The 14,620-nt window shown below is 37.5% G+C and overlaps 1 protein-coding gene across 1 annotated transcript in view; it reads right to left on the reverse strand.

Annotated features, from left to right (window-relative positions):
- Nucleotides 1-14,620, reverse strand: part of LOC143921447 (uncharacterized) — a 151,604-nt gene that overhangs the window by 11,983 nt on the left and 125,001 nt on the right. The gene's annotated exons all lie outside the window — the stretch shown is intronic.

Below are 14,620 nucleotides of genomic sequence, written 5' to 3' on the forward strand. Positions count from 1 at the left end.
TCGCGACTAAATACGCTGCTGGCGAGATCTTGTGGTTATAAAAATACAGATCGACCGTCTCCTGTTAATTTTTTTCTGATTTTTCTAGCATTATTGCTATGACGGATTTAATAAATTGGAATCCTCCCCCTCAAATTCGAGTTATTAGAATATCGAATTTGTTGATCTTATAAATATGCTACCTACATAATGTATTTATTAAATGCAAATTTTGTTGATTGTTCATAGATGTCTCTATTGTATTATATGTTTGAAATATTGTTAGTACTTATGTACAAAAATAATTTTATTTCGTAGAACAAGAACACTCGCCTTTACAGATCGCTCCAAAGCGACGAGTGCAATTATACAGATACAATACAATCAATATATGTACATAAACATTTTATACAATACGAATTCATACAAACATCCACAGTGACATCTATGGATATATTTTTGCAGCATTTTATAATCAAATTGGCGAACCTCAAGACGCTGAATGGCTTGAGATTAGCAAGAGAAATATGAAAAGGAGATGTTAATTTTACAGGAACCATTTCAATGAAAAGTTGGCAAACTTTGATAAGAAAAGATAGGCTTGAAGTCACAAACCAAGGTCTGGCCAGCAACGGGACTCTAGTGGGACACGAACCCGTGACCACTATGGAGACACACAGTGACATCTATGGAGATTTTTTTGCAGCATTTTATAATCAAATTAGCGAACCTCAAGACGCTGAATAACTTGAGATTTGTAAGGAGATGCCAATTTTATCGGAACCGTTTCAATGAAAAGCAAAAAAATTGGCAAACTCTGATAAGAAACTATCGATCTGGAGTCACAAACCAAGGTCTGGCCAGCAGCGGGACTCTAGTATGACTCGAACCCGTGACCACTCTGCTCGAAAGCAAGAAAATAAATTGACACACTCTGATAAGAAACGATCCCACTAGAGCAGAGCATCGTCACCTTCGGATATTCGCGGCACACATATGTAGTTTACAACTCGTAGAGTTAAGAGTTAGTAGAGTTAAACACTAACTAACTAGAGTAGAGTTAAACATAACTAGACTAGAGTAGAGTTAAACATAACTCTAAACACTAACTAGAGTAGAGTTAAACACTAACTAACATCGGTTTTCTCTCTCACACGCGATCTCACTCGCACGCATTAGGCCGAAGTGCTGTTCGGAGAACACATATTACCGCGGTGCACAGATTACGATGCTCTGCACTAGAGTCCCAGCAGTGGGATATATTGGGATGATTTTCTCACTATACGTTGATGATTTAAAGCTCTATTTGAGTCTCGATTCTGAAGGTTCTTGTGAGCTTTTACAAGGTGATCTTAATGCTCTTCATGATTGGTCGTTAACCAACTGTTTGCCTCTTAATGTCTCCAAGTGCAAGGTTATGTGTTACTCCAGATCCAGATCTACCCCCGATCGTACCTTTTCATATCTTGTTGGTAACTTTTTATTGAACTGGATCGATTCAACTGCTGATATTGGGGTTACATTCCAGAGTGACCTAAATTTCTCTGTTCATATCGACTCTATGTGTTGCTCTGCCTCACGAATGCTTGGGTTTGTCTTTCGTAATTCTCGACACTACCATAATCCCGCTGTTTTGAGATTGCTGTACAATGCTCTAGTTAGGAGTATCTTGGAATACGCCTCTATGATCTGGAATCCTTACACTAAGCCTCTATCTGTGAAGCTTGAACTTGTCCAAAGACGATTTTTCAGAGTGCTTTATAAGGATCAATATGGGATTTACCCATACTTATTTCATTCAAAATTCGTCATGGGTATGGTCGGCTACACTTCTCTTGACCACAGGAGGAGTGTTGCCCTCATCAAGTTCTTGTTTTCCATATTTAGAGGCTGTATCTCCTGTCCGTCTATCCTGGCTGAGTTGGGCCTTCATGCTCCAGAGAGTGTGATATGGACCCGCCATCGTCCCCTTTTTCACACTCCTTTGGCTAGAACTGTGGCATTTAGTTATTCTCCCATTCCTCGCGGCCTCCGTTTCTTAAATTCGCTGGATGGTGCCATTGACATTTGTCACGTCTCTCTTCATTCTCTGCACCACTTCCTAAGTTATCGAGGTCGCAACCATTTAGAAAGGTTGAGGTTTAAGTGTTTTTAATTATGATTTTATTATGATTTCATGTTTTATTTAGTTATCCTTTCCTTATTTAATTTGTATATTTGTATATATAATTTGTTTATTTAACTTGTATTTTTTCCTTTTGTACTTCTTAATCTTTTTAGCACACTCGTCGCTTTGGAACAATCTGTTAGATGTATGTAATATAAATAAAACCCAGTTCGAATACTGCAAAATCAGTCATCGAGTACAACTTTCATCATAATGAAGCTGCAATGCTCAGTACACATAAGTAGATATTTGGAATTCAAGAGTATCACATATGAAAAAATCAAAAAGACTGAAATAAAAGTCTAATAATACAATGTAATAAAGCAAAGGTGTCTCGTCCAGTGGTTATTGGGGGAAGAAGCCATGCGCTATCAATTTATTATGTTAGAGAGCGAGTCCAGGGACATAAATTACCGGAGCGTCTTGCGCTAAGCCGGCCATTTTCACCCCACGCCATCCATTATTCATGAATTCACCGCTATTAATTTGTTAATATCAGATGCTAATGCGACTCGCGTGGACGGGCATGTTTGCATCGACTACACGACAACAACTGTTTTCATTCAAAATAACCGACAACATTATATTCGCCGAATTAAAGATACACCACTTAAAATTTGTAATGCCACTTTTCAGATAAGGACAACTTAATCGACATTAACTTTACGAACTGGATGTAATAAAAAAATGTGGTTGTAATATGTCTTAACATTGAAAAGAGTACACGTGTTGAAATTGTCGGTTGGTTGGGTGACCCAGAAGGTGTTGAGCTTAATATATTATACTAGTGGTTTTACCCGGCTTCGCTCGGTATTTGTAATATAAACCGGTTAAACGTGGCTAATGTAATAGTAAATATTCATTTTTTTTTTATTGAATTTATTTGAATCGAAAAAAACAAAATATTCAACGATATCGATATCGTCGTCATAGAAACTTTGATTTGTTTTCGATGCTCCCACCCAAACCTTTCATAGTTACAAAAAAAACATAGAACATATAAATGAAAAAAAAAGTAAAATCATAATATTATGGAAAAACAATATATTGAATGGATCTTATAAACCGACCAAAAGTAATACTAAATATGTTGATGTCCGTCTAATCAGTTATATGGTTAAATAGTCTTATGGCTGTGCATATAGAAGTATTTAAAAGAATGTTATTTTTCGCTATAATTGGCGAAAACAGAACATGCTTACGTATTCTAAATTAATTTTAAGTTGAAGCCGTTGGGGCTTCAACCCAATCATGGATAATAGTTTTGAAGTTTAACCAGCGGCGTGGACTACTGGTTAATATATTATGCTTTCGAGCAGTTGTCACGGGTTTGAGTCCCACTAGAGTCCCGCTACTGGCCAGACTTTAGTTTGTGACTCCAAGTCAATCGTTTCTTATTAAAGTTTGCCAATATTTCTGATTTTCATTGAAATCCAATATTTGAAAGCATTTATTCAGATTGTATTGTATTTGTATAAATGCTTTCCAGCAGTGGTCACGGGTTCGAGTCCCGCTATAGGCCAGACCTTAGTTTGATCCAGGTCGATCGTTTCTTACCAGATTTTGTCAATTTTTCTGATATTCATTGAAACGGTTCGTATAAAATTGGCATCTCCTTTCCTATCTTTTTTGCTAATCCAAAGTTATTCAGCTTCTTGAAGCTCGCCAATCCGATTATAAAATGATGCAAATTTTTTTCCATAGATGGCACTGTGGATGTTTGTATGAATTGGTATATCGATTGTATTGTATCTGTATAAGTGCACTCGTCGCTTTGGAGCGATCTGTAAAGGCGAGTGTTCACGAGGTATGAAATAATAATAAAAGAATAAGAAAACCGAAACCAAAATGAATTTGGTTCACAGGTCCTTTTATCATAATGTCTTGATTATTTCCTTGGAAAAGATTTCACACGGTAGCGCGTACGCGAGCGGATGCATTCATTGAATCCGGAAAGTCAATGATAAATGAGTATTATACATATATCCGTTCTTGTGTCAGTTAACCCATACTTTCGTCTTGGTTCGTAGCATGCAAAGACGTCGCATGCAAAGATGTGTAACCAAGAATAATAAAAAGCGGCCTAAAGAGTGGAAGTGGTTCAAAATCAGATCACAATATTTTGACCGGCAGAATGTCACTGAACTAACAGAGTGACGCTAGTAAAAATAATTTGTGATTTAACAGAACTCAAATGTTTTGATATAAATTATTGTAAACGGTAAAATACAGTACTATGTATATATAGAAAAATATATATAAAATATATAAAAAAGCATATCTAACGTGCATCTGTATAGTCACTTAAAAGGCACAAACAGATAAAAGACACGTCAATGGCATCGACGGATTTCCGCTGTGAAGTCGCCGTCAACCAGACCGACTATATGTGACTATGCCATGCAAATTTTGAACTAACTTCTCATCGGTGTCAATCATCGTCATCTCCCTGTCAACACTTCATGTTAATTTATGATACCTTCAGTCATTGGAAGATCCGCTACCTACTGTCAACTAATTTTTAGCTTCCGAGCGATATTCGTATCGATCAACTGTACAACTATTGGAAGTCGAATTTATCAACTCAAAATTTAAGCTAAAATTTGAGCTGAACTGAACAAAGGTACCAACTAACGAATATCGACGCATCTATAATCGTCGTAGGAGGTCGACTAAAAAATAATGCACGTATAAGTGCAATTATAAAACTAATGTCTAATTATGTAAAGATGGAAGATATTTAATAGGCGTCAGTTTCTTTACATCCACAATCCAACATATTATGCCCTTTGAGTCTAAGAGCCCGGCCACACTGGGTGAGTTGCGGGCACTCTGGTGGGTGACTTTGTTGCGCGACCAGATCAAATGTATACAGTTGTATGGAGCATGCCACACCGGTTTCCCAAGTCGTAAAGTCACCCGACTAGTGAGATCGGTTATTGCTTGATCCACTAGCTCGATCCCTGAAAAAGCATAGCGTTGTTAAAGTCACCAGTCACCCAGTGTGGCCCAAAGTTATGCCTTGCTGACGTGCTCAGAGTGCATTCAAAACCGAAAAACACACCCCGCAGAGCCACCAGACGTTTGAAACGAGCAGTCAAAGACCCGTTCACGCAACATACATATTATTTCGTGTTATTACGAATGCACACGAATGCGTTGCAGCTGCGACACGGCCATCCGTTATCTTGTTACGCTTTATCTAGTCGATGTGCCGTTAAGTCGATCAGACCGACTCGTGTCTCTATTACACACCAGTTTACAAATGCGCTCAAATTTGCGTCGGAAGTTCAAAATTGAATGGGGGGAGGCTGGCAGGGGGTGGTCGGGGAGAGCAATGGGGTGTCGTTACATTTTATTGGGTCGTATTTCGCACATGATGCGCAGTAATCGAATTCACCCCGTTGATACGTCAGCGCGAAGCGTTAACGCGAAACGTTAATGTGTGTGTGTGGGAAGCGTTGAATTTTCACAAGCGATTAAGCGATGAAGCGATTTGGCATATGTATCCATATCTAAATATATTGGAGGCGAATTCAATATGTGACGCCCCAAATTGTATGTATGTTGTTCGTTTCGCAATATATTGCGAAATTGATAACGCGATAAGCTGTGTGTGTGTGTGTGTGTGTGTGTGTGTGTGTGTGTATGATTCGATCGTCAAAGGGTATACACATAAATCTCGACGAAGGTTCGTGTAGTGTGTTATATTATATATTGTATAACACTTGAATAGATTGAAAATTATGCAGTTTCTTTTATCTGAATATAGAGTGGGTTCGATATTTGGTAGAGCCCTTCTCGCTCTGAATAAATAATGGTAGTACTCTAGAGAGTGTTCGCTTGTTGAAACTACATATGTAGTACTTGTGATGTGCATGCAAGTAACAATGATGATGTTTTGAATGCAAAACTTTTGGCAACGTGTCTGTGATGGGATGGTTGGAAGAGTTGGAAGCATTCAACAACATACTTTCAACTAGTGGTTAGTATATTATGCTTTCGGGCAGAGTGGTCTCGGGTTCGAGTCCTACTAGAGTCCCGCTGCTGGCCAGACCTTGGTTTGTGATTTCAAGTCGATCGTTTCTTATCAAAGTTTGCCAATTTTCTCATTGAAATGGTTCCAGTAAAATTGGCATCTCCTTTCCTATCTGAATATATCCAGGTTCGCCAATTTTGTTATCTGTATGTATTTAAGTATCCTCGGCCGATGATCTCGGGTTACATTCAAAGATCGGCATTGGGATGACACCTTTTGTACAAAAAATAGTTCACTATTGTCAAAGATGATTTATTTATTTATAGTTTTGGACCATTGTGGCATTATAGGAAGAACCTAATGCGCCACAATGGCCTACATTGATATTTTAATCTTTTGCTTTGTTAACTAATGGAGCAGTCTATTGCTATTTTAAGTCTAGTTATAACTTATAACTAAAGCCCGGACCCAGAGCGTGCCGCGTATTGTTCAAAGGTTGTAAATGCATTTTTAAAGGTTTGCCGAACCTTTTTTACAAAAGATTTACAACAATAGAACAATGAATAGCACTGTGACATCCTACCTCTACTTATAACTTACAAGTTATAAGTTATAACTTATAACTGCTATTCTTTTCACCTCATATAAACATGAAATTACAAGCTTTTACTTTCTCCTACACATTTTAATTCATCATCACCATAACCAGCAGCGTGGACTAGTGGTTAGCATATTAAGCATTCAAGCAGCGTGGTCACGGTTCGACTCCCACTAGTAGCTGCTGGCCAGACCTTGGTTTGTGACTCCAGGTCGATCGTTTCCTATTAGAATTTGCCAATTTTTCTGCTTTTGATTGAAACGGTTCCGATAAAATTGGCATCTCCTTGCAAATCTCAAGTTATTCAGCGTTTTCAGCGTCAGCGTTGACCTATTTGTGTAATAAAATGCTACAAAAAAATCCTAAAAAAAAGACAGACGTCACCGTGGATGAAGTTTGTATGAATTAGGATTGTATAAATGCTTGTATTGATTGCATTAGTACACTCGTCGGTTTGGAACGATCTGTAAAGGCGAGTGTATAGTATGTACATATGTTCGATTGAAATGAAATAAAATAAAAATCAACCATCAAAGCATATGAAAAAAGTTGTGTTTTCAGCGTCAGTTCTGATTTAAAAAAATGAAACGATCTCGTATTAATCATAAACTAATGAAGCCCGACACACACGCCAAACTTCATAGACTATGAAAGCACATTCAATTCGAACGTAGTTAGGCAATGGGGGTAGGTATGGGGTTCGAGAAGGAGTTTTTATGGGGATCACAGGGGCGACAGACAGGGGTGGGGGGAGCAGACTTTTTGAATCATCGCGACCGGTCAGTGTTTTAACGCTTTGCGGGTTAAAACAATGGCCCGACGGGGGGGTATAAGAGGAAGGAGGGTGGGGGGGGGTGCAAACCCTTTGCATGCAGCTGAGCGTAACCGTCGAGTACGCGCGCGCACGCCCTACACACATGCCACTCACTTTGCTTTCGTTCCAACGAATTTTAATATGTCAGACATATTTCCCAATCCGATTTTTATTCTAGTAGGTACATAAAATCAAAAGTTGTTGTTTAAGCCTGCGATTGCTTCACAACGCTACATTGCTCGGCATATTTAAATACATACATATATACAACATACAGCAAACTCTTATTGAAAATTAATTCATTATAAATAGTCCACTATGTTAAACACCAACTATAATAGCTATAATTGATATGTATAACAGAACCATTTTTTTCCTTTCATTTAAAATTTTTATTTGCAGTCTGGTGTAACATTTCGCTGAAACTTTTCAGAAAGTTAAACAATGTTAATGTTAACTACACAGTTTCAGAAGCCTAGCGTATTAAAATTATTGGTTCCCGGAAAGATGCACTAAATTGCACTGAATAGTAGCGCAGTTTCGAGAATTCATAATTTTCAAAGCCGCTCAAAAAGAACTTATAACTAGAGGTAGGATAGCCAAGGTTGTCATTGTTCCATTGTTGTAAATCCTTTGTAAAAAAGGTTCGGCAAACCTTTAACAATGCATTTACAACATTTGAACAATACGCGGCACCCTCTTGGTCCGGGCTTTACTTATAACATCCGCTTTTTTATGGAATTATATTGCGTTAGTTCTTCTTGAGCATCTTTGAGAGTTTGGATGTCTCGAGAGTGCATTTTTCCGGTCACCAAAATTATTAAATAAAAGTGGGCAGTATAGCTCGGTGGTTGAGTTAAAGCTAGCCACCTAGACGTTCTGGGTTCAGGCCCTGGTTTGACCCCGATTAAAAAAGAATTTATACTAACGAGAACTTGAGTGCCAAATATTACGTAGTCGCGATTTTCATCGCAAAAATTGTCTTTTGGGCGATCGCAATGTGACTCATAATCCAATTACCTCTGTATTAATGTATGCACAATTTGTAAAAAATTATGTACAAGTCTAAAAATCCATAGATGTCTTAATGGATTAATTAATTAATTGTTGATTTATGTAATAAAAATCCTGCATTGTTTGTAATTAATTGACAAGCAAGGCGCGTTGGGGTCTTCCTGCCAAGCCTTCCTATTATAGATATGCCTACCTGCCAAACATACATGCTACCATTAAGCCATACTACTGGTGCACTGAAAGTGATCAGTAGGTTCGATCCGCCATACAGCTGGTTAGATTTGGGTGTATTTGTGACTCCAAATCGATTGTTTCTTATCATAGCTTGCCAATTTTATCTGATCATTGTTGAAACGGTTCCTCAAAATTGGCAAAAAATCATATTTCCTGTTGTCATAAATCTTCTGTATTTATTGTGTGTACAATTTGTAAAAATTATGTACAAAATCTAAATCCATAAATGTCTCAATGAATAAAGTCTGTAATTAATGAATTAATTAATTGTTATTTCGTGTTCTCCAGCTTCTGGAAATACAGTGATTTATGTAATAATAAAAAATGCTGCATTGTTTGTAATTAATTGTCCAGGAAGGCGCATTGGAGTCTTCCTGTCAAGCCTTCCTGATATATGTATAAATAAATGTAAACTTCCCATGTAAAAATAAAATAATAAATATATCTATGTAAAAAATAAAATAAAAATTGTAACCTGGAGTCAATCGTCTCTTATCAGAGTTCGCCAATTTAATTGTTGGAACGGTTTCTCTCAAATTGACTACCTACCCTCTATCTGTCTGATTGAGTATAATTTCAAAGTCCTTCTACTACTATGATACAGCTCTGGTATTTGGTTTTCAGTACTTGGACTTTCCACTTGCATATGCAAGTGAAACGTGGAAGTATGCGATTTGAATACGGAAAAATATCCATAAAGCAATCATCAAAGGTTTTGAACGAGAACGTCATCGTACGAAAAATCAATATGTCTGGTGGGGATAATGAAGAGCGAACAGCGGAGAGGCCAGTGTTGCGACACAAATTAGATTAATTATGGCACGTCGGCGACAATTATCCACGAATTTAATATTCGGAAAAAGCACTATGTCTGTCCGTCTGTCGGCCAGCATTTTGATTTATTCGGGGTGTAGCACCACTTAAAACGTATTACACCTCGACGCTCAATTCGATTTACGTATTGACGGGGCCAAAAAACTAGTTTTTTTATTTCGTTCAATTTAAAAATCTAAGTCGAGATTGCCAAGTTTCACATTCCGCGACAATTAGTGTTTCTGGACTCGACTCGACCCGGCCGGGTAATGACTTAAAATCCAGATTCGGGATCCGGACTTCAAAACCTGAGGAAACTGCGAACAATGGAATGGATCTTGCAAATACTGAAAACAAAAACCGAAAACGATACGGCGTACTGAAATTAGGCTAAATTTAGAATTTTACAAAGTGTAAACATCGTTTCAACATTATCATCATCATCATCATCATCATCATACCTGATTTAGTTAACGGTAAGAACTTTCATTTTAATTATTTCTTGTAATTCTAAACTACAAAATCCTATAATAATAATGTATTTGTATTTGTTTATTATATGTTTTTATCGCCTTCTACAATATTTTTCCAGAATTGAATAATGAAACAACATAAAAAATAAAGTTTTTGATTTTGGACCTGGATCCGTCGGGTTTTGAAAACCCGGGTTTTCAGAAACCCTAGCGACAATGCATCAGAAATCAGATACGAACATAGCATGTTTTGGAATCTGCGAAAGTTCTTGCGCTTATTAGTCGCCAAAGTTCTCCCCGCAGACGGTCTCGTAAATGCAATTACTAATACTGAACGTCATACGAGAGGATTAATCCTGATGTTAAAATGGAATATGAATATAATAACCAGACACGGTCGTTACGATCGTACCCCCCCCCCCCTCCCCTTTCTCCTTCCCTGGAGTACATAATTCCGTTTTCACGAAGGTATAATTTAGCGTTTGAATCCTTATTAAAATTCCCTTTGAATAATTGCTATCAGACTGGGTAAAGTTGCTGAATTTCAAGCTCGTGGGGCTTGTTGGGTACCAAGTAGAGTACGACGGACACGATTTGTATTGAATGGATCAAATTACATACACTCAACTCCATTTATTATGGCGTTTTGGAACTTCACGCTGTTGGTCAGTGTTGTGTGTTTATTTTGGATAGGTTGAAAGTTGAGCTTTTAAATTTCTGGTAATAAAATTTGAATCTCATTCAAACTACTCCACGCTGCTGATTCTAGGTAAATTGCTCGAAATCAAACCATCAAAAATCAATTGCTCGAAATACGAATTCGGCAAAACGTCAATTGCTCGAAATACAATTATGAAATTTGCATACAATATCGATTCAAAGCATTCGAAGCAATTTAGACATACATAGCTCGTTTTCTCATTTCAGACATTCATAGCTATAAAGCTGCAAAATAGAGCATTCAATAAATACTACAAAATTTTGAAGTATAAAATTACCGGTAAATCGGCAAATAATTCGATTTACCGGTTAGTTGGTGTTTTATATGTGTTGTTTTTAAATTAAAATTATCCATGCCATTACGGATTGCTCTTGAGGTATTAAACTTGTAAATTTATGAATTAATAGATTATAAAGTTGAAATCATATTCAAATAGTGTTGACATGGTGGGTAGGGCGGTTTTTTTTACTGATTTGATGAGTTTCAACAATAACATCAGATAAATTGGTAAACTCTAATAGGAAACGATCAACTTGGAGTCACAAATAATCAAGTCTGACCAGCAGCACTACAGAAACACTTCCGAATAGATTGTTTTCAATCGAAGTCAACCCAGGGCTTGAACCAGATAATCTCTCGGTGGTTAGCATTAACGCAACCACCGAGCTATGCTGCTGACTTTATAAGATAGCCTACCCATAGACTAGAGCTTGGTTTGAGCCTAGGGCTTGATCTCGGGAATCACTCGGTGGTTAGCATTAACTCAACCACCGACTTACACAGCTGGATATAGTTTTAGACTCCTATTATATAATATTTAGTTTGAAACTCTTTTATCTTTCTGCAATATTGTATGGTGGCTATCAAATCGAGATAAGTCGACCTACTTTTGTTGAATAATTCGTTTAGATAATTGGTCAGCTGGGACAAAAAGTCTCAACCACAATAAAGTTGAGTCGATTATTAAAAAACATATTAAATCCTTGCTCATCCACATACTAGTTTATCGCTACGAGTCTACGAATGATAAATTATCCAACAAATTGCGAAGACAAAGCGCTTTATCTATGGGTACCATTATTGGCGAGATAACAAAAAGTGTGGGTGCTGTAAAAGCACGAGCTGTGTATTAGTTTTAAGAACAATTTTTTTTATAACCATCGCATACAATGTATGGAATTGTGTATGGCGTGCGTTTAAATTCCACTGTTGAAAAAATTGCAGTTTTTAATATTCTATTTTACATAGATATAGTATACCAGAAAGGCCTAACAGGTAAACCCCAATGCGCCTTCCTAGACAATTTATTACAAAAATTGCAGCATTTTTATTACATAAATAGCCGTATATCGAAAGGCTGAAGAACAATAAATTAACAATTAATTAATCCATAGAGACGTCTATGGATTAAGACTTGTACATCAATTTTTACATATTGTAAAATCAGATATTTGTGACAGCGGGTAGGATGATTTTTGCCAATTTGATGGAGGAAGCGTTACAACAATGAAATCAGATCAATTGGTAAACTCTAATAAGAAACGATCGACTTGGAGTCACAAATATCCAAGTCTGACCATCAGTATTAAAGATTAGCACGGGATAGAACCCGGTAGCCTCTCGTTACTAAACATAAACGTAACCACTGAGCTATACTGCTGGCTAAATATCCAAATCTGGCTAGGATTACTAGAAATACTTCAAATCATACAAGGTATGATTATTTTCTATCGAGGTACCTGAAGGCCCGGAGTCGCTGAGTCATACTGCTATTTTTACCTAATTCAACTTTTGACATGTCCAGTGCCAGTTTAAGGGGGGTAGGGGTGGGTCGTGCGGCACCCAAGGGCGCCGAGTAAGTTAGGGCGCCACTCGATGCGTCAAAGGCGCTTTAAAATTTAAAATTAGAGCACCAAACGCAGCCACCAAGCCATACTTCTAGCTAATATATATGTATAATACAAACATCTGAACTTTTAAACTCCCACAGCCAATTCCACAAAATAAACATCGACAGAACCCACTTAAATAATGAAACTACGCTTCGGGGACGTCCACACTTAAAGTGAAGGACAAAGGAGGATCAGTAATGGAGTCAGAGCATCGTTGCGTGGTCGGTGTTGTGCCGTTTCTTCCGGACTTGAGGAGTGCTTTGGCCGGCTAACAACTAGATTTAGAAAGTCCAGAGGGGACGAAGTTGACACGAACTTGATACCACCGAAGTGATAACACTCGGCCAGCACGACACACAAGGGGTGAAAACTTTTAAAGGGAAAATACGACCAGTAGCAGGTACCTCAACACACATGCGATGCACGAAACGTGGGGTGGCGACACCACGCTGCACCACCATTACTCTTTTGACCCTAAGAGGTGCTAGTTAAATGATTAGAAAGCACACACACACACACACATAACAGCCATCCAACATGTTTCCAAAGGGTTTACAGAACTCTTTGTTCGTGATTTAAAATTCATTATAAATGTCTTCATAAAAAGCTTTAACCCTTTGAGGAGTACGGCCGTACGGGTACGTGGCAAAAAAAATGGCCCCGCCAGAGTACGGCCGTACTTGTACGATTTGACACGTTCAATCACTCAAAATACTCTACCTCTCTCATTGTTCGACATATTTGCATCTCGTTTTTTTTCAAGTGTTGCTGAGGTTTCTCTTTCACTCTTGTGAATATATATTTTTGTATTCGAATAAAGAAACCAAATTTAACGAGGCGTGAAAGCCAGTTAAATTTTGATGACTGAACATGACGACAACTTTTTGTTCTAAAGTAATATTTTCCACATGTAAACACTATAAAATATGTTCCGAACGAATAACATCGACATCTCTGACTAACATTATTTCATTTGACCCTAATAAAAATAATTTAGCGTGAAATTAGAATTTTATTTATTTTCGAGAGAATTGTCCGGAATGCAAGGGAAACTTTGTCCAAAGGGTCGCCATCGGGCCACAAATCAATCATATAATCGAGCGAAATATGTCAATTTTACAACTTCCCACAAAATAAGAGTGTTCGACAAGATTTTTCGAGTCAGTTGATTCCGAACATACACTAGAATCGGATCTCGGTTTTATATTGGATGCGTTATCCAATTAGCGTTATCGAACGCATTCGCGTCTTGTCGACTCGGTACATAAAAACTTTTTTTGTGAAGTGCATTATAATATTTTTTGTGATCAAGTGTAAATAAAAATTGTGATCTGCTCGTTTTAAATTCAAAATGTCTCAAAGATCAAATGATCAAGAAATAGACAATTTTTTTTTTGACAGTGAAGATGAGGATATGGTGGATAACTTGGATGACTTAATTCTCCAATTGAATAATTCTTCAGACGAAGAAGATACTGATGATGACGAACAACCACAACCACCCAAACGCAGTCGGAATGACGAGAGAAAATGGGAAGATGGCGACTTTACTCCTCAAATACACCCATTCGATAATGCATTATCCGGAATTCAGCCAGGATATCGCATGCAGACAGAACTTGATTTTTTCCAACTGTATTTCAATGCCAATGCAATGAACACAATAGTCAAAGAAACAAATAGATACGCCGCTCAAATCAGTAGAAATCTAAGTGAAAAGTCGAAGCTAAAAAAATGGGTTGATACAAATGTTTCGGAGATGTATGTATTTTTGGGTACAATTATGTTGACTAGTCTAGTTGGAAAAAATTCCATGAAGGACTATTGGTCCACAAATCCAATCATTGCGACTCCGTTCTTCCGTGTTCTGTTTTCACAGGATCGATTTTTTCTTTTATTACGAGCGCTTCATTTCACAGACAACACCGTTCGTAAT

This window comes from Arctopsyche grandis, chromosome 13 (genome assembly GCF_051622035.1).
Source record: "Arctopsyche grandis isolate Sample6627 chromosome 13, ASM5162203v2, whole genome shotgun sequence".
Classification (NCBI taxonomy): domain Eukaryota; kingdom Metazoa; phylum Arthropoda; class Insecta; order Trichoptera; family Hydropsychidae; genus Arctopsyche; species Arctopsyche grandis.